Source organism: Sander lucioperca, chromosome 20 (genome assembly GCF_008315115.2).
Source record: "Sander lucioperca isolate FBNREF2018 chromosome 20, SLUC_FBN_1.2, whole genome shotgun sequence".
NCBI lineage: Eukaryota > Metazoa > Chordata > Actinopteri > Perciformes > Percidae > Sander > Sander lucioperca.
The window spans coordinates 26,128,708-26,150,654 of NC_050192.1; the positions used below are offsets into that span (position 1 = coordinate 26,128,708).

At 40.7% G+C, this 21,947-nt stretch overlaps 1 protein-coding gene, 1 long non-coding RNA gene and 13 other non-coding genes across 15 annotated transcripts in view; 14 read left to right on the forward strand and 1 right to left on the reverse strand.

The window, feature by feature from the left end:
• Positions 1 to 3,448, reverse strand: part of slc38a4 (solute carrier family 38 member 4) — a 50,041-nt gene extending 46,593 nt beyond the window's left edge. Inside the window, exon 1 of the mRNA XM_031306463.2 lies at positions 3,289 to 3,448. The gene's annotated coding sequence lies outside the window, so the exon portion shown is untranslated. The remainder of the gene's footprint in view (positions 1 to 3,288) is intronic.
• A 1,795-nt stretch (positions 3,449 to 5,243) lies between these two features.
• Positions 5,244 to 5,354, forward strand: trnal-caa. Its single transcript has 2 exons — positions 5,244 to 5,281; positions 5,309 to 5,354. It is a non-coding gene; the product is annotated as a tRNA-Leu (tRNA).
• Positions 5,355 to 5,436: 82 nt separating this feature from the next.
• Positions 5,437 to 9,011, forward strand: LOC118494001. The gene is made up of 3 exons (XR_004896062.1): positions 5,437 to 5,529; positions 7,734 to 7,978; positions 8,663 to 9,011. It is a non-coding gene; the product is annotated as an uncharacterized LOC118494001 (long non-coding RNA).
• On the forward strand, positions 7,774 to 7,884 carry trnal-caa. The gene is made up of 2 exons: positions 7,774 to 7,811; positions 7,839 to 7,884. It is a non-coding gene; the product is annotated as a tRNA-Leu (tRNA).
• On the forward strand, positions 8,019 to 8,129 carry trnal-caa. The gene is made up of 2 exons: positions 8,019 to 8,056; positions 8,084 to 8,129. It is a non-coding gene; the product is annotated as a tRNA-Leu (tRNA).
• trnal-caa lies at positions 8,368 to 8,478 on the forward strand. The gene is made up of 2 exons: positions 8,368 to 8,405; positions 8,433 to 8,478. It is a non-coding gene; the product is annotated as a tRNA-Leu (tRNA).
• trnal-caa lies at positions 8,703 to 8,813 on the forward strand. The gene is made up of 2 exons: positions 8,703 to 8,740; positions 8,768 to 8,813. It is a non-coding gene; the product is annotated as a tRNA-Leu (tRNA).
• trnal-caa lies at positions 8,948 to 9,058 on the forward strand. The gene is made up of 2 exons: positions 8,948 to 8,985; positions 9,013 to 9,058. It is a non-coding gene; the product is annotated as a tRNA-Leu (tRNA).
• Positions 9,059 to 9,296: 238 nt separating this feature from the next.
• trnal-caa lies at positions 9,297 to 9,407 on the forward strand. Its single transcript has 2 exons — positions 9,297 to 9,334; positions 9,362 to 9,407. It is a non-coding gene; the product is annotated as a tRNA-Leu (tRNA).
• Positions 9,408 to 9,631: 224 nt separating this feature from the next.
• trnal-caa lies at positions 9,632 to 9,742 on the forward strand. The gene is made up of 2 exons: positions 9,632 to 9,669; positions 9,697 to 9,742. It is a non-coding gene; the product is annotated as a tRNA-Leu (tRNA).
• Positions 9,743 to 9,876: 134 nt separating this feature from the next.
• Positions 9,877 to 9,987, forward strand: trnal-caa. Its single transcript has 2 exons — positions 9,877 to 9,914; positions 9,942 to 9,987. It is a non-coding gene; the product is annotated as a tRNA-Leu (tRNA).
• Positions 9,988 to 10,225: 238 nt separating this feature from the next.
• Positions 10,226 to 10,336, forward strand: trnal-caa. Its single transcript has 2 exons — positions 10,226 to 10,263; positions 10,291 to 10,336. It is a non-coding gene; the product is annotated as a tRNA-Leu (tRNA).
• Positions 10,337 to 10,470: 134 nt separating this feature from the next.
• On the forward strand, positions 10,471 to 10,581 carry trnal-caa. Its single transcript has 2 exons — positions 10,471 to 10,508; positions 10,536 to 10,581. It is a non-coding gene; the product is annotated as a tRNA-Leu (tRNA).
• A 279-nt stretch (positions 10,582 to 10,860) lies between these two features.
• On the forward strand, positions 10,861 to 10,971 carry trnal-caa. Its single transcript has 2 exons — positions 10,861 to 10,898; positions 10,926 to 10,971. It is a non-coding gene; the product is annotated as a tRNA-Leu (tRNA).
• A 224-nt stretch (positions 10,972 to 11,195) lies between these two features.
• Positions 11,196 to 11,306, forward strand: trnal-caa. Its single transcript has 2 exons — positions 11,196 to 11,233; positions 11,261 to 11,306. It is a non-coding gene; the product is annotated as a tRNA-Leu (tRNA).
• The last annotated feature ends 10,641 nt before the right edge of the window (positions 11,307 to 21,947 follow it).

A 21,947-nucleotide genomic window follows, 5' to 3' on the forward strand; every position in this document is an offset into this window, starting at 1 on the left:
TACTCCAAACTCCTTTTCTAAAATGGGTAGTTGCAGTCAGGCAATGTGACTTTAATTTTTCTCTAATAACTGACATTTGTGATCTTTCTCGTTTCCTGTTTTTTTCATCCCTATTTAGGCACATTTCTTTAAAGAAAACTGTTCTGTTTTAATGAGTTGACAGTGTTTTGAAAAAAATAATGGGGGAGAACGGTTGTGTGTGTGTGCATGCATGCAGCCTTTACTAAAGCGCCATGAGTTCGCACCTCAAAGCTTTACAGCTATAGTGCGTAGTTTCTGTCTCCCCCATGAGAAATTCTAAGTAATGACAACATCACTGTCGGTACGTCCACATGATACAACCCTTCGGTGATCGCGCACCACCCCCACCCCTCCAACACGCAGTTGCTAGTAGCCAAGAAGGACACGGAGAATTAAAAAAAACATGATGGACTCTTCAGAAGAGGTCTTCACTCAAGTTTCTGCCGCGAAAGTCGGTGGACGACATAATCTTCTGAACATAGCCATACTGAGAAATACAGAGAGAGTTGTGTGAAGCTGATAGTCTTTATCAGCTTTGTAGTAACTCATTTGGCAATGGCTTGAATGTGACGGCAATCATTAATATCCAAAAGTTACGCACTAAAGCTTTAACATAACCATAAAACACACCCACTTGGGTATTATTACTGTATTAATGATACTGTATTATTGTATAGAGCTGCAAAGATTAATTGATTCATCGGTTCTCTGCTTCTTGAATGTGAATATTGTTCTAGTTTCTTCTCTCCTCTGTGACAGTAAACTGAATATCTTTAAGTTGTGGACAAAACAAGACATTTGAGGACATCATTTTGGGCTTTGGGAAATACTAATCTGTCATCACTTTCTGACATTTTATAGACCAAACGACTAGTCGATTAATGGAGAAAATAATCAACAGATTAATCGCCAATGAAAATAATCGTTAGTTGCAGCCCTGTTACTGTCTATAGTGTTGAAACTTAAAAAGCTGTGTGACTAAGACATAGGTGAGCTTCGCTAAGGGAAGACATTGCCAGATCCGTTCTAACTGTTACGTAAGTAAGGTGCACAGAGAACAGAGCGGGTTTGAATGTGGATAAATACACTGTGTGGCAACGGGGTATTTTTAGCAGTCAGAAGAGCAATGATAGAAACTGAACACACCACTTAACTGTTCCAAAGCCAAGATATTCTCTTGGCTGAGTCTAGTCTTTGTTTTCAGCCTATGAGCAGTCGCTCTGCTGTATGTGGCTGCGATCATGGGCTGTCGCTTCAAATGCTTAACATAATAGTGGCTTAAGAGGATGAACATAAAGTATTACAGTAAAGAAAGTGCCAACAACTGAGCATGTGTATGAAAAGTAGCCAAGCAAAGGCACGTTTTGGAAATCCCCACGAAGAACAAAAGGATACCCCTCTGTTTTACGCTTAGGGCAGCAACATAACCGTATTTTCTCGAATAATTGATTAGTTGTTTGGTCTATAAAATGTCAGAAAATGGTGAAAAACGTCTGAAAGTGTTTCCCAAAGGCCAAGATGACGTCCTCAAATGTCTTGTTTTGTCCACAACTCAAAGATACTCAGTTTACTGTCACAGAGGAGAGAAGAAACTAGAACATACACAATTAAGAAGATGGAATCAGAGACTTTTTGCTTTTTTTTTCAAAAAAAAACCTCAATTAATCAATTAATCTTTGCAGCTCTACTACTACTACAGCCACACTAATACGTTTAGTTTAAAAACGCATATCTTTTTCTATGTTTACGCTTCGCGTTCACATTATTTCCGACATTTTCCGAGCCCCTAAAACAGAGACATTTGGAAACACTGCTGTCCCCTGTTATTGCCTTTTCTTTCTCAAAGTGATTCCCAAGTACTTACAGAATCAAACAGAGGAAGACTACATTCAACAACAGTAAATTTGATGAGAAAGGGATGACGTAAAAGAAAGAAAAATCGAGTTTCTGTGGTGATACTGAGGGTAGCCCATCATCAAGTTTTTGGAGTTACGTTAAAAAGAATTCTGCAATTTAGCACAATATTTTCAACCAGAGCATGGCAGCAGTTTGAGCCTGTACGGAAGAGGATTAGGGCCAATATGAAAAATGTATTTGAGTTCTGAGTTTAAAGTCAGAATTCTAAGAAAAAGGTCAGTAGTTTAAACTCAGAATTTTTAATTTCTTCTCGGAAAGCTAACTTTAAACCCAGAATTCTGACTTTAAACTCCAATTTCTGAGAAACAAAATTCAGAATTCTGAGTTTAATGTCAGAAGTTTAAACTCAGATTTCTGAATTTCTTCTCAGAAATCTGACTTCAAACTCAGAATCCACATTAATTCCGGCCCCTAAAACTGACTTTAAACTCAGAATCCTGACTTTTTTCCCCCTCAGAATTCTGACTTCCAACTCAGAACTCACATACATTTTTCGCATGTGGCCCTAATCCTCTTCCGTAAGCCTGTGATTACAGTCACAACATATTTATTAGCCCTCAGTGGGCCCTGCAGCAGGCCACACTCAGCATGCTACTGTCTGTTGGCTGTTACATAAAGACATGCCCCATATATTACACCGTTATTCATATTCCTCTTCTGTTTATCCTTTCCAAATAACTTAAACTCTATGATTTGTGACTTGCATACACGCTGGGAGCAGACACAAAAGCAGTCTAGCCTACATGATGCAAACTGGAAAACAATAATAATAGTCGCCTTTGTGTCAGTAAAGGCGGACATTTGGCAGCACAGTGTGAACACAACACAACATGCAAATTGGAGTTTCAAACCATAGTATCAACTGGTGCCTTCAGCGCAAACGTGTAGCCTATTTATGAGCGTAATACGACACTAAACGATCCCCGTACACCAGACCACAAAGCCTGTTTCTCTTGCAGAAGTACAGACGCGTGTTTGGCGCGTTACCCTGCTTTCTTGACTTAAGGCAACACCCAGAGGAAGCGCTCCACAAACAGCTGCTGTTGCTCGTTCTCTTTCGCGTGTTAGTTTGCAACTTTGAATGCATCTGAGAAAAAGAGTCAAGGAGAAAAAAAGAGAAACGAGTCTTTGGAAAACTCACGCACAATCCTTCTTTTTTATTTTCCTACGTTTTCTACATAAGCCTGTTAAAAACCTCTCGAATCCATTTGACATCAAAGCAACCATAAGAATCAAAGCAACCCGCCGTCAAACATCAAAATAAGGCAGCAAATCACATTCGCGGGTAGATTTATAAAAACATGTCATAGGCCTAAGTGTAATAGAGGTGTAAATGTTGGAGGGGCTTACCTAATGTTTCGGTGTGGCGGACAGCTGCAGCAGCTAGCAGGCGGACTAGTGGAGACAAGAGTTGGAGACCCTTTACATTTAACGAAGCGAGAAGACTGAGTGGAAATTTCCATCTGCCATGTGATGATGCAGGACTCCCGAAGCGTCGTGTTACACCGCCAATCATTGCTGGGGGCTCCTTATTCTCTCAATCACCCCCTTTCCTTCCAGGTATGCTATACTCGTTGGGCAAGAAACCTAAGCTGGGGAAACAGCTTGTATTGACTTAAAATGACATTCTAAGTGGATTCATTCGGTCTAATTGTTCCCTTTTTTCATCTCAAATGCGTTATCTTAAGATAGAATAATCAGTATGCATGTGTATAGGCCTACATGCTAAAGTGTGTTTGTGCAATGTTTCAGATTAAATGAAAAGAGAAGGTTTATTTAATGATTGGGCCCGTTTACTGACTGGGATCCTTTGTTTACATTCCGCCCGGCCACGTTGTCGCTGCACTCACTGCTCAGATGCGTTCAAGGGAAAGTAGGAAAGGAAAGGAGTCAAAACGAGGGGTTGTCTTATGAACTGCATGCTATGATCAAGTAGCCTTCTCAAGTATTGTAGCCTACTTAAGGTATTTGTCTCTATAATAATACATTTATTTTTTATAGCGCTTTTCAAGACACTCAAAGACGCTTTACAGTTTTGGTTACATAGATACAACAAACAGACAAGGTACATAGACAAGGTTACATAACAGACAAAAGAAAACACATAGGTCCATGGACAAGCAGAGACAAGCAAGAGAGGTGGGCAGTGAAAAGAAGGGAAAAAACTGAGAAAGTGTGTTAGGAAAAAGCAAGTTCAAAGAGGTGAGTTTTATAGTCAGTGGTGGAAGAAAAATTCAGATATTTAAAGCAGCAAAACCACCCACTTTGGTATTATTACTGTATTAATACTACTGTATTATTGTATAGAGCTGTAATTCCCAATCTTGCTTTTGATTCCGGTTCTTACCTATCCTCGATTCGACGATTCTGATTCTTTGAAGGGTGGAGTTGAAACAGGTCACATGCTTATTTTACAGATAATATTTTGATTCAATGGTGATTTACAGTTTTAGCGGGCTTTTTCAGCCACACTTTAGAGCGCTGCTTACTGTGCTCCATGGCTACAACACAACGAGCGCCTGGCCACTACACGGAAACCAAAACTCGCGCATATTAAATTTGGAACCGATCATCAGATTGGAAACCAAATTGGGAAAGGCTTTAGTAACACTAAAACGACATAACGACAAAAACACGATGGTGACTAACGTCACACGCTTAGGAAAACAATAAACGGTTGGGTTTAGGAAAAGATCATTGGGGAAGGCTTTAAAAAAAACAAAAAAAAAAACAGTTGTTAAATGCTACACGTGGTACGCGATCCTGGTTCTCCTGGGTGAAAGTCCTGTGTTTTACCCATCTGCCACCCCAACCAACCTACCTCTGCGGACGTCCGTCCTTTTATACTGCTCGCTATGGCAAAAATTCACATGTAATGTAGGCCAATGGAGGCCAAACGGCGTTGAATACGCATACGCCACTTAGTGAGATCAGTGTGGGAATGGAGGTGCAATTTTAGGAGCGATGACTGGCCAAACTGCTTTTTTCTAAGCAGTTTAACAAATTTCTTCTGATTTTATTTTGTAGTAACGAAGACGCTTAGAAGGAAATGTATCGGAGTAAAAGTATACATGTATGCATTTTGTTGTCCCACTGTTCAATGTAGCGTTAGCCTCAGTGCAGATTTTACTAAACTGGTCCTAACAATCAGGAAATATCATCCAGCCATCTTTAGAACCACACAGATGATGACTGTCTTTGCATCCCTGCATGCTTTATGTGCACTGAAACCGTGGTAAATACTTCTTAAATATTAACATAGAAGGTAAAAGAAAATCATAGCAGTCTATCCTATTACACCAGCGGTCAGGATGGCCGAGCGGTCTAAGGCGCCAGACTCAAGGTTTGACTCCTTCCTGAGTTAAGGGACTTCTGGTCTCCAAATGGAGGCGTGGGTTCAAATCCCACTCCTGACACAGTTTTACTGCATTTTGTTGTCCCACCGTTCAATGTAGCGTCAGTGGTCCTAACAATTAGGAAATATCATCCAGCCATCTTTAGAACCACACAGATGATGACTGTTTTTGCATCCCTGCATGCTTTATGTGCACTGAAACCGTGGTAAATACTTCTTAAATATTAACATAGAAGGTCAAAAAAATAAATGATAGCTCCAGCTCCTATGGCGCCATTTTGATACTAACAAGCCATCACTCGCTGTTAGCGTGTTACTGTGACGGACTTCACTTCCTGTAGGATGTACAATTAGATGTTTGGCAGCTCTCTCCCCTTCCTACAGTACGTACCCATTCTTGGACGAACACACAGCTCACCGGGCTCTCAATGTATTTTACCAGCTTAATTTCCATCCAGTCATCCCTCAGTTGTGTCTTTTATAAAAGGTGTAATGGATTTGTATTGATGTGGTGTGGAAAGCGACAGGAATGCAATGTGTGCAGAAGTTTAATCCAGTCTGCTCCCTGTGAGTGCCGCTTTTGACGGAGAAGATGCAATTCGGAGCAGACACATTATATGTTTGCTGCAAATGTTGGTATGAATTGAATTTAAAATGGATTTGTGTTACATTATTACAAACTTGCACAAATCCATTTTCCATGACCAAAAATTATCATTTTATGAAAAATCTAGGTATCTGGCCCCCCTGCACACAGGGAGCTCTACTGTACATTGATATAATAATAATAATAATAATAATAATAGTTGTCTTGCTCAGAGACACATTGGTTGTTGTATCGCAGTGGGAATCGAACCCATGTCTCCCACACCAAAAGCATGCATCATATCCACTGCACCATCACCACCCATAATGTACTTGGCCAATAATAACTGTATTTATATAGTAATAGTAATAGTTTAAAAAGGGCTTTGACAGAGGAAATAAAAGCCAATTAAATCAATACGCATGCCCATATACAATTTAACCTACTAAGCCATATTTATTCTGCTCTTATAACACTGCAATATATTTCTTGTCCTGCCTATGCACCACCTGTCTATACTTGTATATCGCATTGCACTTTAATGCTTTTTTTGCACTTCTGGTTGGACGCAAACTGCATTTCGCTGTCTTTGTACTTGTACACTGCACAATGACAATAAAGTTGAATCTAATCTAATCTAATATATACACATCATTGAAAAAGGAAAGATGGGGCAGCTATAAAGTACAGGAAAAAAATCACGATTCAATAACTAAACTCAAGTTAATGGGGGGGATAGTGGGGAAAAAAGATACCGTAATGAGAAAGACGATAAAATGACGGAATCGCACAAAAGCAAGTCTACAAAAATGTGTTTTAAGATGTGATTTAAAAGAAGATCACTGATTCAGCACCAGCATCCAGCCACTTGTTGTTTCTGAGGGGCTTGAATGCTGTAATATCTTTGCCTCACCCCTGCATTTCAAATATTGAAACTTCAAATGAATAAGTTCTGATGGTGTTGTCTGACATTAGGTGTCTGATTCGCATGATTTGACCAAGTGGGCTACATGAATCTCAGTCGCATAACCACAAACATTGACCAGATGTGTTTTGGAGCAGCAGCTGGAGACTCAGAGGGAACTTTTCCCTGCTGAGCCAACAATAATATAATATCACAAAACAAGTGAATCGCTGTCAGTAACTGGTTAAAGTCACTGCCCACACAGAGAGGGGAAGACAGCTGTGTATGCCACCGGTAAGCTTTCATTTGCCACACAGCTGGTTCTACGACCTAAGTGCTACATGAAAACAAAATGTCTTATGGTTACAGCTCGACTAACTGTGACAGAACACATGATAAAAGTACGTGTTTGGATCAGTTTGTGGACTGAAGGAAAGATGCGTGCCGAAGTGATCATATTTGTAACGTTCCAAACTGTAAACAGCCACAGTCAACATGCTTCATTGCATCAATCAGAATAACAAAATGTGATACTGAACATGCATCATATTTGATCACTACTCTTTACTTTAGCTTTTGTTATGATGCAGAATGAAGGCGCGACTGTACAGGAAAAGAAATGAACACTGTACAAGAGACGTTTAATCAGTTATAACAAATGAGGTCCGCATTTCTTTTTAAAACAGGCATTCACTGCCTGTTTGATTGGGATGAAAATAAAAACCGACAGACATACAGACGAAAATAATTGCAGTCCCTAATCATCTTCACAAGGACCCACTTAGGAGTCACCAGTGGCTAAAATTTACTCTGCTCTGCCTTCGCGTAGATTGTCGTCTGTATTATTTGAGCGAAAAGGCATTGTAAAATACAAAGTGCGGGTTAACCGTTCGTTAAGCCCCACCCCCTTGGTTACTGTTGTTTTATTTCTTAAAATATTGAGGTAGAAGGTAAAAAGAAATCATAGCAGTCTATCCTATTACAGCAGTGGTCAGGATGGCCGAGCGGCCTAAGGCGCCAGACTCAAGGTTTGACTCCTTCCTGAGTTAAGGGACTTCTGGTCTCCAAATGGAGGCGTGGGTTCAAATCCTACTCCTGACACAGCTTTACTGCATTTTGTTGTCCCACTGTTAATATAGCGTTAGCCTCAGTGCAAATTATATATACATTCCTTCTTAAAATATTAGGGTAGAAGGTAAAAGAAAACCATAGCAGTCTATCCAAACACTCCAGTAGTCAGGATGGCCGAGTGGTCTAAGGCGCCAGACTCAAGGTTTGACTCCTTCCTGAGTTAAGGGACTTCTGGTCTACAAGTGGAGGCGTGGGTTCAAATCCCGCTCCTGACACAGCTTTACTGCATTTTGTTGCCCCACTGTTCAATGTAGCGTTAGCCTCAGTGCAACTTTTACTAAACTGGTCCTAACAATCAGGAAATATCATCCAGCCATCTTTAGAACCACACAGATGATGACTGTCTTTGCATCCCTGCATGCTTTATGTGCACTGAAACCGTGGTAAATACTTCTTAAATATTAACATAGAAGGTAAACGAAAACCATAACAGTCTGTTCTATTACTCCACTAGTCAGGATGGCCGAGCGGTCTAAGGCGCCAGACTCAAGGTTTGATTCCTTCCAGAGTTAAGGGACTTCTGGTCTCCAAATGGAGGCGTGGGTTCAAATCCCACTCCTGACACAGCTTTACTGCATTTTGTTGTCCCACTGTTAATATAAAATTAACAAATTTTACTAAACTGGTCTTATAAGGAAATATCATCCAGCCATCTTTAGAACCACACAGATGATGACTGTCTTTGCACCCTGCATGCTTTATGTGCACTGAAACCGTGGTAAATACTTCTTAAATATTAACATAGAAGGTAAAAGAAAATCATAGCAGTCTATCCTATTACACCAGCGGTCAGGGTGGCCGAGTGGTCTAAGGCGCCAGACTCAAGGTGTGACTCCTTCCTGAGTTAAGGGACTTCTGGTCTCCAAATGGAGGCGTGGGTTCAAATCCCACTCCTGACACAGCTTTACTGCATTTTGTTGTCCCACTGTTAATATAGCGTTAGCCTCAGTGCAAATTATATATACAGTCCTTCTTAAAATATTAGGGTAGAAGGTAAAAGAAAACCATAGCAGTCTATCCAAACACTCCAGTAGTCAGGATGGCCGAGTGGTCTAAGGCGCCAGACTCAAGGTTTGACTCCTTCCTGAGTTAAGGGACTTCTGGTCTATAAGTGGAGGCGTTGGTTCAAATCCCGCTCCTGACACAGCTTTACTGCATTTTGTTGCCCCACTGTTCAATGTAGCGTTAGCCTCAGTGCAACTTTTACTAAACTGGTCGTAACAATCAGGAAATATCATCCAGCCATCTTTAGAACCACACAGATGATGACTGTCTTTGCATCCCTGCATGCTTTATGTGCACTGAAACCGTGGTAAATACTTCTTAAATATTAACATAGAAGGTAAACGAAAACCATAACAGTCTGTTCTATTACTCCACTAGTCAGGATGGCCGAGCGGTCTAAGGCGCCAGACTCAAGGTTTGATTCCTTCCAGAGTTAAGGGACTTCTGGTCTCCAAATGGAGGCGTGGGTTCAAATCCCACTCCTGACACAGCTTTACTGCATTTTGTTGTCCCACTGTTAATATAAAATTAACAAATTTTACTAAACTGGTCTTATAAGGAAATATCATCCAGCCATCTTTAGAACCACACAGATGATGACTGTCTTTGCACCCTGCATGCTTTATGTGCACTGAAACCGTGGTAAATACTTCTTAAATATTAACATAGAAGGTAAAAGAAAATCATAGCAGTCTATCCTATTACACCAGCGGTCAGGGTGGCCGAGTGGTCTAAGGCGCCAGACTCAAGGTGTGACTCCTTCCTGAGTTAAGGGACTTCTGGTCTCCAAATGGAGGCGTGGGTTCAAATCCCAATCCTGACACAGCTTTACTGCATTTTGTTGTCCCACTGTTAATATAGCGTTAGCCTCAGTGCAAATTATATATACAGTCCTTCTTAAAATATTAGGGTAGAAGGTAAAAGAAAACCATAGCAGTCTATCCAAACACTCCAGTAGTCAGGATGGCCGAGTGGTCTAAGGCGCCAGACTCAAGGTTTGACTCCTTCCTGAGTTAAGGGACTTCTGGTCTATAAGTGGAGGCGTTGGTTCAAATCCCGCTCCTGACACAGCTTTACTGCATTTTGTTGCCCCACTGTTCAATGTAGCGTTAGCCTCAGTGCAACTTTTACTAAACTGGTCCTAACAATCAGGAAATATCATCCAGCCATCTTTAGAACCACACAGATGATGACTGTCTTTGCATCCCTGCATGCTTTATGTGCACTGAAACCGTGGTAAATACTTCTTAAATATTAACATAGAAGGTAAACGAAAACCATAACAGTCTATGCTGTTACGCCAGCGGTCAGGATGGCCGAGCGGTCTAAGGCGCTAGACTCAAGGTTTGACTCCTTCCTGAGTTAAGGGACTTCTGGTCTCCAAATGGAGGCGTGGGTTCAAATCCCACTCCTGACACAGCTTTACTGCATTTTGTTGTCCCACTGTTAATATAGCGTTAGCCTCAGTGCAAATTATATATACAGTGCTTCTTAAAATATTAGGGTAGAAGGTAAAAGAAAACCATAGCAGTCTATCCAAACACTCCAGTAGTCAGGATGGCCGAGTGGTCTAAGGCGCCAGACTCAAGGTTTGACTCCTTCCTGAGTTAAGGGACTTCTGGTCTCCAAATGGAGGCGTGGGTTCAAATCCCACTCCTGACACAGCTTTACTGCATTTTGTTGTCCCACAACAATTAGGAAATATCATCCAGCCATATTTAGAACCACACAGATGATGACTGTCTTTGCATCCCTGCATGCTTTATGTGCACTGAAACTGTGGTAAATACTGCTTAAATATTAACATAGAAGGTAAAAAAAAAAATGATAGCAGTCAACCAACCACACCAGTTGTCAGGATGGCCGAGCGGTCTAAGGCCCACAAAATATTAAGGTAGAAGGTAAAAGAAAATCATAGCAGTCTGTTCTATTACTCCACTAGTCAGGATGGCCGAGCGGTCTAAGGCGCCAGACTCAAGGTTTGATTCCTTCCAGAGTTAAGGGACTTCTGGTCTCCAAATGGAGGCGTGGGTTCAAATCCCACTCCTGCCACAGCTTTACTGCATTTTGTTGTCCCACTGTTAATATAAAATTAACAAATTTTACTAAACTGGTCCTATAAGGAAATATCATCCAGCCATCTTTAGAACCACACAGATGATGACTGTCTTTGCACCCTGCATGCTTTATGTGCACTGAAACCGTGGTAAATACTTCTTAAATATTAACATAGAAGGTAAAAGAAAATCATAGCAGTCTATCCTATTACACCAGCGGTCAGGGTGGCCGAGTGGTCTAAGGCGCCAGACTCAAGGTGTGACTCCTTCCTGAGTTAAGGGACTTCTGGTCTCCAAATGGAGGCGTGGGTTCAAATCCCACTCCTGACAGTACTGTATTTCAATTTTGTTAGTACTTGTACTCTGTATAAATAGGCACATGCCCAAACAATGCAAGAATTCAGAAATGAAAGCACAAAAACAAAAGTTTAAGGATAGAATAAACTGTGATAATATGCTCTAATGTAAGCAGCAAATGTTAGCACGTCAGACATACATGTCTGGGCATGTGGAGAAATTGAAAGCTTTACAGGACTGCTGTGCCTAGTTACGGTTACTAAGCTATGATTGGACAATCACTGTTTGGGGGCGAGGTTTAGTGAGCTGTCAGTGGTATGATTATGTATGTGTCCTTTTGAATTACAGTAGATGAGGCTAACAGTTGACATTGAGATGGTTAAGGATACATTACATTCAAGCAGCTGCACTGGAGCAAAATGATCTTGCTGTATCAGATTCAACTTTGTTGTCATCATTTATACAGAGTACAAGTACTCAGAAAATGAGATGCAGTAAAGCTGTGTCAGGAGTGGGATTTGTACCCACACTTCCATTTGGAGACTAGAAGGCCTTTAACTCAGTGTTAGTCAGAGTCTGGCGCCTTAGACCGCTCAGCCATCCTGACAACTGTAGACCACTATGATTTTTTTTTTTACCTTCTACCTTAACATTTTAAGAAGTGTTCACCAAAGTTTAAGTGCACATAAAGCATGCAGGGAAGCAAGCTGTGCGGTTCTTAAGATCGCTGGATGATATTTCCTGATTGTCATGACGACCAATGTAGTGTTCTGTGTGTACTGGGACCTTTTTCACAGCAGACATTTTGACTTGTCATAGTAGGAAAAGCACAGCTGAAATTGATAACCTTAACGATGGCTCAGTTCCATCTAGTGTCCCAGTAAGCTGTTTCAGTGAGTCAGCATGAACAATACCAGGGCCTCTCCTAAGTGGAATGCAGCCATCATTAATGGTTTGGAATACACCTGTGTTTTTCCTACTATGACATGTCAACATGTCTGCCGTGAAAAAGGTCTAAGCTCCTAATTAACCAACTCCTCTTGTCCAATCAGTGGCACCTGGTCCATCTACAAAAGGCCCTTCCTCCCTCACACTCACTCTCTCACCCAGCAGACTGCCGGAGCTGAGTCTCTCAACAGCACTTTGGTCAGTCTTTGTTCTCTTTCATTTACTTAATAAGCTTAGAACATTGTTTATCCATCTTCATTTCATCCTTACTGTAGCTTCCCTTGAGCCAGGGTCCTAACACTCATGGGAAAGACAAAAGAATATGCCTGAACATAGAAATGTGAAAAGCTGCCGCTTAGGGCGTTTTCACACCGACAGCCTTTAGTTCGGTTGAATCGAACTAAAGTTCGTTTGCCCCGCTGGTGCGGTTCGTTGGGGCAGGTGAGAACGTGATCTGTACTCGAACCGCACCAAGTATATGTACTCCGCAAGTCTGAGCTAAATGTCTCCTGTAGTCAGGTGTGTTTAGCAATCTACGATGCAGAGCAGCAAACTGTAGCAGCTTGCAGTGTTTCTATCACAGAAATAGACTGCAGTCAAGCTTGCCGTCGGTCAGTCGTATCGCCGTGGTCAAACCAGCTGCTGCTAAAATTGGAGACAGACGCCGGCAGAGCAGAGTGAAGTCTCGGTGACCAGAGCAGATGTAGTAACGTCTCTTGCGAAACAATGTCTGATAATATTAATGAAATGAGCTGGTTTGACCACTAGACCAGAACACAGGACTTTCTTCCTGTATTTACTTTCTTGCTCCCGCGCCCAGACATATCCGACCAATGAGAGGGCTGGACGTTCTTGCCTGATTTGATTAATGACGCATTTTGGTACGCTTGCATTTTTCCAGGTGTGAAACCAAACTGACCGAGGGCAAATCGCTCCAAGTTTACAAACTCACCAACTGATTTGGACCAAAGCAAACAAACTACAGGTGTGAAAACGCCCTCAGGTACAGCACCAGAATGCCCCATTATCACCCTTTGATGAGTCTTTACAATACACCCATGCCTGTGTCGGGAGGGGGGGGTGGATTCTCACTGTGCTGGCACTGCTAGAATTTGTGACATGAGTTGTCTCATGTTCTTAATCACAGTACAAAAAAACTCAGTAAATCATCTCACATGAGAGCAGGCGTCCTTCAGCTGATAATGATTAAATACTGTGAGACGTCAGGTTTCGTTCCAGGGACGAAAGAGACTCGAGAACATTTAAGTTCACCAGAAAAAGCGTCTGTCTGTCTGTCTGTCTGTCTGTCTGTGTCAGTCACTAATTACTACAGTTGCACTAATTCCATGATAGCTGCTGATCCAGCAGCTACATACTGTACCGGAGACTGAGGATTTTTTTGCAGGCTCATATACTGAACTGCACGTCCAAAGCGTGCGAATCCTGGCTCACAAAGCCGAGTGACCCAGTTAGCCGAAATAGAAAATGCCATTCACTTGTGATGAGAGGTGAGAAACTTAAAGCTGGTGATGACATGGTGAAACCTCACAATGCAACCCTCTCTCCTAAGTTTAGTTTACTTTAGTTTTTTTTTTGTTTCTTTAGTGTAAGTACATACGCTAGATTTAAAACCAAAAAAAGGAATTTCATTGCAGGAATGGAAAGAAGCCTATAAGGCTTATTCAGAGTCCTCCCCTAATACCAATATAAAGTAATTACTCTACAAAGAAATACAACAAGCAAACAGCGAAATGTATAACACTTATATAAATATACACATAAACAAAGCAAGCAAAAAGACAAGGCAAACAGAAAAACAAACCATAGAGTTAGTCAGTAATTAAACCAACAGAAATATCCTGCCATAAGGTTTAAGATGAAATGAGAAACATCTTTAACTGTGACCTAAAGGCTGGCAAGAAAGTTCATGGCTTTAGTGACCCATTCAATGAATTTGATAGTAGTTGACCTCAATATCGGATAAAAAAAAATAAAAATGGAATGATGTACGACATGTATGAATGTGAGTGAATATCTGAATCAGCGGCCGGCAGGAGAAACACTATTGCACATATTCAGTGGGCCGCATATCGCTGCAGTAAAAACTTTTTTTGGTGTATGCGCCAGGCGAGTAATCCCATTGAACTGAATAGGCGCCATTTTGGGATCCGAGATGCAGTTAATAAAATACATCCATGGTTGAACCTTATAGCCAAATACCAAAGGAATTGATTTGAACGTGAAAAAGTGTTTCTCAGTTTAAACTGTGGTAAAAACCCAGATTGAGACGCATATTCCAAATGCGCTGTATGCATGTCCAAAGAATGCTCTAAAACATGATTAATACCAGCATATCCCATGTCTTATTTGGAAAATGTTATATTCGGAAAAAGGCCTTAATCGGAATATCCAAACGGATGGCATGCTGTTTACATGACCTGTATCAAATTCTGAATATTGTCATATTCAGAATAATAGTGGAATATTAGTTTGCATGTAGTCTATATCCACGACGTTCCACTTTTGCGATTGCTCCGGTGCCATTGAAAATTCCGCCGGCTATCCGTTACCTTCCTCTTTCTTTGTGTTGTAATTCTAAACTGCGGTGGATTTCTGAGGACTATGGTTAACTGCTCCTCAGATCTCTGCAGGGTGAATCCAGACAGCTAGCTAGACTATCTGTCCAATCAGAGTTTTCTCTCGGGCAACTAAAACAACTTTTGAACGTACATGTTCCACCAAAACAAGTTCCTTCCCGAGGCTAATTTGGAGACGCACCGTTGCTCCGTCCGGGGCTTAGTGCCGTCCAAGACGATTGTGATTGGTTTAAAGAAATGCCAATAAACCAGAGCACGTTTTTCTCCCATCCCGGAATTCTGTGTGGACTAGCCAGACCTTCCTCCGCAGTGCTGTGGAGGAATGCGAGACTAGTGTGCAAGTAAACATACTGACTGCAGGTAAAAGCATGTACAGTCCAGGAACTGGCATGTCTAAATGGAATGGAGCCATGTGTTTTACTGTTTGTGTTCATTCTGAAATGACCTAAAGACAGTAAGATAGTAACCTGAGAAGTCCTCACGTGCATGAACGTGAACTTCTTCCAGTCAGTCGCTCCACTTTAGCCCTTTACCCTCTAAAGATAATGGAGTTAGTAAACACACATGAGCTCTTTACTGAAATTACATTTCACCTACATGATAAAAGAAGCAACTAATGTGCTTCCAGCCTTGTGATGGTGAAATATATTAGAGCCGCAAAGATAAGTCGATTAGTTCTCAACTATTAAAATAATTGTCAACTATTTTGATTCAAAAAAATTTGAGTCGGTACAACGCATTGTTTTCAAAATAAATTAAAGGCAAGTATTTAGTTATATACTCACTTGCTTCTGTGCCTTCTGCTCATGTTTTTTTAAATGGTTTACACAGTCTTTCAATTACATTTACTTAATTCTATTTGGTAATTCTACTAAATCAATTCTTTCGAGACATAATTGAAAATATTTGTTTTACTTGATTTCTAAGCTTTGTAATCTACTCATGATTAAACTGGTAAAGCTGCAAATATTAATGGATTAGTTTTTAACTTTTTATTGAATCGCCTACAACTACAACTATGTTGATAATCGATTCATCGGTTTGAGTCATTTTCTACGAAAAAAAGTAAATTCTCGGCTTGTTAAATGTGAGTATTTTCTGTTTTGTTTTTCACTCTATTACAGTAAACGGGATATCTTTGAATTGTGGACAAAACAAGACATTTGAGGACATCACATTGGGCTTTGGGAAACACTGATCGACATTTTTCACCATTTTCTGACATTTAATAGACCAGTAAGGGGTTGATCAAGAAAATAATCGACAATGAAAATGACCGTTAGTCGCGGCCCCAAACTATATCGCCCCATCTTTTCTTTCTTTTTTTGCATTTGTCACTTTTGCTTTTGTGTTACAAACTTTATGTACGACTTTCAACCTTAACGACTCGGGGCGCCCTGGTAGCTCACATGGTAGACAGGGTTTCCGCGGGGCCTTAAAAAGTCTTAACATTTCAAAATCAAAATTTGAGGTCTTAAAAAGTCTAAAATTCGCTTAAGTATTGTGTTCTAGGTCTTAAATAATTTTAAACATGTCTTAATTTTCCTACGTCCATGTAACGCTGCCTCTATTGCTTATTAAAATGTTCCTGCAGCGCTTTGGAATGTGTTTTTTCAATTCCGTGGTGTTGTAGTTCTTTCTGTCGCTAGTCCAAATATAACCTGCTGTATTAATATTGTATTATTGTATTAACTACAAATGAGACCAACATGCAACTTATATTGCAGCCAATCTAGACCACAGTCCTATAATGCCAATGAGGAAATGGGGAATTGTTTCAGACTTTAGAGGTTGTACCAGAATAGGTTTACATGGTTTAATTTTCAGAACACCGTATTTTTGTTGTACTGCACATTGCTGCAGCTCCTCTTTTCCCCCTGTGTGTTGAGCTCTCTGTTTTAGCTACAGAGTGAGACATCTCACTTCTGTTCCATCTTTGTTGGAAGTTGGAGGTAAGCACAGCTAGCTTGTCAGTTGCAGAGTATGAGGGCGTGCTACGCTAGCAGCTAGGTGAGCATTATAAAGTGTGTTACACGGTGACGCACGTTTGTCTCTGAAGTAAAGGCTGGACTACAATAGAGCTGTTTGGAGCAGTTTGTGAACAGTGTTTTCTGTTGGAGATAGTTAAGTCCCTTTGGGGTGGACTTTGGGCTTTTTCACTTTGTAAACCTATAACGTGCACAAAAAGATATATAACACAAAGAAAAGGGAAAAAGCCAAAAAGCATAATATGAGCACTTTAAATTTGACTCGGTGAAACCTGTAGAAACCCTGGGTAGAATGTGTACCCCATGTACTGAAGCTCAGTGCTTACCGCAGTGGCCAAGGGTTCGATTCCGACCTGCGGCCCTTTGCTGCCCTTTGCTGCCCTTTGTCGTTCCCAACTTTCTCCCCCCTTACCTGTCTTCAGCTGTCCAAAAACATAACTCTGCCCAGTAGCTGCTGGTGTGTCCCTAGATTAAATTTGGTCATTGACATGCGTCTGAACCCACATCAGCCGTCCTGTCCACTCTGTTCAAACACTGTTGAACTTGATGGTTTGGACTTGAGCATAACAGTGACAAATAGAGCTTACATAAACTCCAGACTGGAACACAGCCTGTTACTGTGGGGAAACTCCCATTGAGCAAACCAGTCAAACAAAAGCTCTCGTTATGTAACCGGATCAGAAATGACACAAATGTGCTGAGCAAATGTCTGCTCTTGTTTGAACGATCTCTGGGAGAACTCAGACTTTCTAAAAAACTGAAATGTAGGAAAATTAAAGCTCTCAGCGTGGCAGTGCCTTGCTCATGGTCAGAGAGAAACGCATGGTGCAATCCCCCGCTGTTTCCTCGATAATAAACCGCGGTGGAGGAAGTATTCAGATTCTTTACTTGAGTAAACGTACTAATACTTGAGTAAAAGTACTAATACCACACTGTAAAAAACACAAGTAAAAGCCCAGCATTGAAAATGATACTTAAAGGGGAACTGTGCGTTTTTTTTAGCTTAATTTACCTTAACTGAACAGCTTCGGAGTCATTGGAATGGTTATATGACTTTTTTCCAAGTTGAATGGTGGTCATCTCGCTTCCCCCTAGTGTCTGTGAGCGGAGAAACCACCCTTGCAACTTTGGGCCGGCGAGCCGCCGGCCTCAGCATCAGGAAGTATGGCGTGATATCAGGTCTCGCAATGTAACGAATTGCTTCACAACACTGCACACATACGCCCATTCAGGAACCTGCTAACAAGATAGCGATGGGAGTTTTTCACACTATCGTCATGGCCGAGCCGGCAAAAAAGAAGCAGAAAGCTAGGAAAGCATTGTCGGAGGAACAGAGAAAGAGGAAACGGCAGACTGTCTGAGCGAGGAGTCAGACACAAATAAACAAAGGAGCTGCCAAATATCTATTCAGAAGCTATAGGGGGAGCTCTATAGAGAAACCTGCGGGACAAAAAGCGAGAAAACAGCGAAGAAATGGCCAAAACTGCATAGCGCCCCTTTAAGTAACAGTATGTAAGTATCAGCAAGGAACTGTACTTAAGGTATTGAAAATAAAAGTACTCAATGCTGAAAAATCCTCACAGTTTAGGAACTGGAAACAAATAAAAGTGCTAAATGTGTTTAAAAAAGCATTAAAAGCGTCAAAGAAAGTGTAAAAAAAACAAATTCTGTGTTTAATGGTCTAATCATTTCAGCTGGACTTGTAGGCCGTTATATTGTTGGGTTAATTTAATTTATAGTAAAACAACTTATTTGATGAACTACATGTGTTTTATATGCAAAAATCCAAACCTGTAGAGTAACTAGTAACTAAAGCTGTCAGATGAATGTAGTGGAGTAAAAAGTACAATATTTCTCTCTGAAATGTAGTGGAGTAGAAGTAGAAAGTGGCTTTGTACTTAAGCACAGTACTTTTAGTAAATGTACTTAGTTACATTCCACCACTGATAACAACCCCATCTGTGTTTGTGCTGTGGTTGAAAGTCTGACGGACAAACAGCCCTGGAGGGTGAACACTCAGATCTAGTGTACATGTATGTGTTTTGGTTAAATCCAACATCTGTCCGCTTGACCTAGAGTTAAAAAAAAAAAAAAAAAAGCTCATCTGTTGGAGAGAGAGAGCACAGGCCCCTTAACCTCTTACAAGTGGATGTTTATCCAGATGGGTGTTATTTTGACCATGAGAGCAAAGACTAAGTCTAAGAATAGCCTCAAGTCTCCAACACTAATAACTGAACTGGAAAGGGTGAAGCCATTCAATAAGAATAAAACCAACATGTCGCAACAACAAAAGTCAAGAGTGGACATGGAGTCAAAAGAGTCACCGATTTCCCAGCAAGCACTTAACGGTGATCTAGAGCAGGCGTTTTCAAATGTTTTGTATGTGTGGACCACTATTTGTAATCAAACATTTTCGCGGACCGCCTCATAATACACATAATAAAATATGTCTACAGACAGTCCTACTTGAATTAATCCGCACCTCTTCATAGATCTACGAGCACTAAAACTATAACTGGTCATCGCATCAGTACAGGCTTGTTAAAAGAAAAGTTTAAAGAAAAAGTTTACTGCACACAACTGCTGCTACGTATTTAATTTATTTATTTACTCAAGCGCCCGAGCGGGCATAATCAGGTTCATTTGAACAACAGGCTTATTTCCATAGCAATGAAGTATTAAATCTATACAGTAATAAGAACACTTGGATATAGTCAAACTTTCAAAACCTTTTTATTTTAGGGGATTATTAATCTTCAGAGTTTTACAAGTCCTCAAAAAGTAGGCTATGTGAAATTGGGCACTTAACAGCACAGAAACGCGCTGTTAAAAAACGCGAGATCAAGAAACTAACTTGAAATTAAAATATTAATAGGCCTTATTCATTAGGGCCCGAGCGCCAGTGGTGGATCTAGAAAATTTTACATGAGGTGGCAAAGGGGTAGCGTGAGATCTTGGCAGGGTGGCAGGGGAAGACATGGGAACCACCATATGTAAACACACTGCTATGCCCTACTATGCCCCGCAACACCCTGCTACGCCCTGAACTATTATTTCTAGTCATAGTTCCATTATCTTTGTTGTTACTATAATTGCCACCATTCATCATACCAACTGGTATAATTATTATGAATCTTAATTCTCTTTATCTGTATATCTGTATCCGTCTCTGTGTCCCACCTGGCAGCAGCAGATGGCTGCCCACCAAGTGTTGGTAACATTATGAAGTCTATGTTGGCTTGGCTAGTGTTCCTCTGTTCTATACAGACCACTTCTCAATAACCTTTTTTGAACTCTTTGCATGGCCCAAACCACAATTTGATGTGATGGATTGTTTTTACCCATCCGGGCAGATGCTCTGTCAGCATCAGACTCTTGAATGTTGTGCTGTACCACTGTATAGATTACTGCAAGGTGATGTATGTATGTAAAGCTGTTCTTGCCTCGACGGACTAGAAGTTGTTTGTGTTGTTACAAAAACCAGATCCAGTTGTGTTCAAGATAATCTTGACGCTCTGTGACTGGGAGTTGACCCCGGATGGGTGTTGTTGGGGGAGCCATTTTTAAACTGCATGACACTGTTCCCCTGCACTAATAATCATTATAAGTCATAATTCTGACTCAACTAGTTCTTACAGTAAGTGAGATACATTTCAATGGAATTTAGCCAACTTGTATTTCTCAACCTGATACATTTGACCTTTTTTGTGTTTGACTCATGCACGATTTTTATCCACCACAGCTTTTTTATTTTATTTAAATGCAAGTAAAACTGTAGGAGGTAAGAGATGAACAGACATACAGGAGTAATTACTATTACCTTCCACATGTCATGTTATCCATATTATTATAATGCAGCAATTTAATAATTAGCACTTATTTCACATGCAGTTTGATTAGATGCATTTCTGTTTAAAATTGTGACTTGTGATTGTGCATACACTAGCTGTATGGTATTAATAGCCTATAAAAAATAGTAGGATCCTAATATTGATTTCTATTGATGAAAAGCTAGGTAGCTAAGTACATTTACTTAAGTATTGTATTATATACTTAAGTACATTTTTGAGGGATAGGCTACTTGTACCATTTCATGCCACTCAATACTTCCACTCCACATCAGAGGATGATATAAACTTTATTCTCTACAACCATATATTTGATCATTATTACTACAGATTGTTTTACATAGAAAATATATCTTTAGATTATGAAATATGATACACTGTCATAGAGTTCTACCCCAAAGTCAATGAAATGTTTTAAAATTTTATAAATTAGATGAACCTTGTCCAGATATGGCACTGAAATATTGCTTAAATGTTACTGCATCAGTTACAGGTTAAATTATATATAATGATATAACACTATTGAAAATGGCCCTTCTGCATAATTAGTACTTTTGATAAGTACATTTTGCTGATAAAAGTTTTGTATTTTTAATTTAGTTCATTTTTAATGCAGAAATATAATGAGTACAGAAAGCAAACTACAGCTGCCATTAACATCTGTTGTTGAAGAGTTTAAGGTGGCCAAAGCCCGGCAGGTGACAATGCTTCGCGACAGTAGTGAATTGGTCCACCAAGCAGATATCACCATCTGCACAGGACGGAAATGGTCAGCAAGCAGGGCTGTGGCAGACGCAGAGGCAAGGTTGGCACTGGTTGGGCAGTGGTGGCCTAAAGGTTAGAGAAGCGAGCGTGGGACCGGAAGGTCGCCGGTTCAATCCCCAGACCGGCAGGATAAAATCTGGGTGGGGAAAGTGAAAGAGCAGCCCTTGTCCCTTCCTCATTACCACCACTGAAGTACCACTGAGGTGCCCTTGAGCAAGGCCCTTAACCGCAACCGCTCAACCACTCAACCGCGAGTTGCTTAGTGGCCAGCAGATCAGACTGTGGTTGTACTGGGCACCTTCCAGATATGAATGTGTGACTGTGTGAATGTGACAGTTTGTCGTTGCAAATGAGTAATTGTTCTCAATTGACCTGGATAAATAAAGGTAAAAAAAAAAAAAAAGGTTACGACACAAAGACATCATGGGGACGGTCAACCAAGGCAGGCTGGGCCTAGTAGTCATAACCAGAGCTAGGTGGAGGGACGCTAATGCCAAAGGTCCAGTGTCCTAGTCCAGGAAGAGCTTC